This window comes from Mauremys mutica, unplaced genomic scaffold, assembly GCF_020497125.1.
Source record: "Mauremys mutica isolate MM-2020 ecotype Southern unplaced genomic scaffold, ASM2049712v1 Super-Scaffold_100270, whole genome shotgun sequence".
In the NCBI taxonomy this organism is placed as follows: Eukaryota; Metazoa; Chordata; order Testudines; family Geoemydidae; genus Mauremys; species Mauremys mutica.
The window spans coordinates 417,914-420,535 of NW_025423299.1; the positions used below are offsets into that span (position 1 = coordinate 417,914).

The 2,622-nt window shown below is 55.2% G+C and overlaps 1 protein-coding gene across 1 annotated transcript in view; it reads left to right on the forward strand.

Annotated features, from left to right (window-relative positions):
• Positions 1-527: 527 nt before the first annotated feature.
• Positions 528-2,622, forward strand: part of LOC123360517 — an 8,959-nt gene continuing 6,864 nt past the window's right edge. The window contains exon 1 of the mRNA XM_045001219.1: positions 528-589. The gene's annotated coding sequence lies outside the window, so the exon portion shown is untranslated. The remainder of the gene's footprint in view (positions 590-2,622) is intronic.

The window sequence follows — 2,622 nt, forward strand, 5'->3', positions numbered from 1 at the left end:
GGCAGGCTCTGCTCAGCCCGGCTCCCCACAGCCTGCACTAAACATGTGGGGCCCCAACCCCAAAACTTACTCATAATTTTACCCCAATGGCCGCAAACTGCCGCTTTTAATATGCAAATAAGGTGCTGCCACGCTCAGGCCACGCCCCAGCTCTCCAGTGGAGCCACCCGGCAGAGACCCATGTGATATTTAAATTAGCCAGGACGCTGCTCAGTCCATTGCCCTCTGCTCCCAGCAGGTGGCGCCGGAGAGCTCCGAGCTCGCTCACTTCCCTTTCTCGCGTCGGCTTCAGCCCCCGGGTTACAAACGCACCAACCGGGGAGCAGGAGGGCGGGGCTGCTCCAGGGTGACCAGATGTCCCATGTTTAAAGGGACAGGCCGGTCTGGGAGGACTTTTTCTTATATAGGAGCCTATTACCCCCCCACCCCGTCCCGTTTTCCAGTTTCTTCAATGTCACCCTATGGGGCAGCTCTCGGGGACGGACATTGCACACTTGGGAGCCATCAGCCGGATCTGCGTGCCTGGGAAGCTGCGTCCCTCCAGAGGCGCTTGAGAAGCCAAAGGGGCCGTGGGTGAGTTTGTGATGAGGTGAGTGTGAAGTGTGGAAGGGGGAGGGTGTCAAGAGGAGGTTTTGAGAGGAAAAAAGGTGCTGCTGAGCTGGTAGGGGAGGGCAAGGTCCCAGGCGGGTGTTGTGTGAGGAGCTGTGTAGGGCCCGGAACGGCGTCCTGCTGGGCAAGGGCAGGTGAGGAGGGCCAGGGCTTTTCCCAGGGCTTGTTGCTGCGGCCAAAGCCTTTGGGAAGCAGAAGAGGGCCAGGGGTGTTGTTGCCTGCTGGGGCCCATGCGATGGTGTAGGTGTACGCTGACCATAGCTGGTCTGTGGGAGCTGGGGCCCCTCACTGTGCCTCTTTCCTCGTTAGTGGTGAGTGTCCCCGCCTGTCACGCGGGAGACCGGGGTTCGATCCCCGATGGGGAGGGTGGCCACTTTTGAAGGGGGGACAAAGAATCATCCCTGGCCTGCCCGCCACATGCCTTGCATTCTTCTTCGACGGCCACTTCCCTTCGCACCCCGAACTGATGACTTTCACCTCCAGAGAGACAATTACCTCGCAAGGACAACGCTCGCCCTAGCCAAAGCCTCCCCCGAGGCCTGCACGTGGGGACACGTTTCAGAGTGGGCAAAGGGAAATAGGCTGGCCAGGGGCATGAGGACAATGGCCCAGACAAACGGGGAGGGACTTGGACCAGGGGTGGAGGAAGACAGAAAAAGGGACAGGCATGGGATTGGCTTCCTGTCATTTTTCCTTTGCTCAGCATTTGACCTGTGACTGTAATGGGGAGACTTGAGAAAGCACCTGTGGCCACCGGCGAGGTAGGTGGCCGCCCCGCGAGAGCGGCAGAGCTGAGCGATTTTCCCGAGCTGGGTTGCTAGCCTGCGCCCCGCAGCGCCTGTGCCGTGGATCGTATAGTGTGTTTAGTAACTCTGCGCCGTTGTTGGTAGTCACTGGGCGTAGCTTACCAGGTAAACTCGGGGGAATTGGAAGACCACTGAAGTCTCGATGAAGGGGTCCCCCGCTGCGTCTGGGGTCTAAGTGAGGGCCCACAGTAACTCCATCTTGTGAACTATTAACCAACCTAACATAGACTAACATGCCTAAATAAGCAGAATAATGTGAGAGTCAGCTTTTTTCCAGCAGACATGCTGCGGTCCTGCTTAAACTAGCAAAAGTAGTGATCATAGAGGGGGAGTAAAAGGGGAGAAGTCTTCATGTGCCCTGGAAGCTGACAAGAGCAACAAATAAACAAGCAGATGAGAACGTCTTCTAACAAGCTATAAAGTAATGCCTAATGTAGCTGCAGTTAACAAGGGAGGGGTAGAGGGGAATGAAACAAAGGCTTTTTACAAACATCTTGACATATAAAAACGGAAAATTGCTTGTTTTTGTTGCGCTGGGATTTGAGATACTGATTCCTCCTAATGCCTGCTTTGAGATCCTCAAATAAACTCTTGTTTTGCCTTCTCCACCTTGGTGTGTTTATTGGAGCGAAGCACACCGGTGCAAACCGAACCACTGTTAGCTTGTCGCCGTCAGGCCTTTGTGCCGGCAACAGTTTTTGGGCATCCCAGGGTGGGCATGCGAGGCAAAAATTTAGCCTTGCCCGGATCCCTCCTGGTGGCCGACCGTATTGCGACAACGACCGACACCCAGCGCGCACCGGTGACTTCATCGGGGGCCTCGGCGGAGACATGGATTTGGTCGACCCCGGAGGGCACAATGGTGCTACGCACAGATAAGTGAAGAAGGAGCTGCGTGCGACGGTGAGGAACCGGTCCTGTGGATAAGGAAGGAACGGTCCCAGTGGTGTGGACTTTTTGCTCTGTTAGGACCTGGGGATGCCCAGATTCTTCTCCATATTCCAGAGAGTATGGGACAGGGACAGCGTACAGCCTGCAGAACACAGTGTAAACCCTTAGGATGCATTCTAGCCCACTGGGAATGTGTTCTCATCCAGATTCAATGCTTAGAAGTAAACTAAAAAGGTTCTGTACAGATTGACTGGCCTCAATACTCAGCTAGCGGACAAGGAAATGGTGTCCACCAGAAGGATCACTTAATTACAAC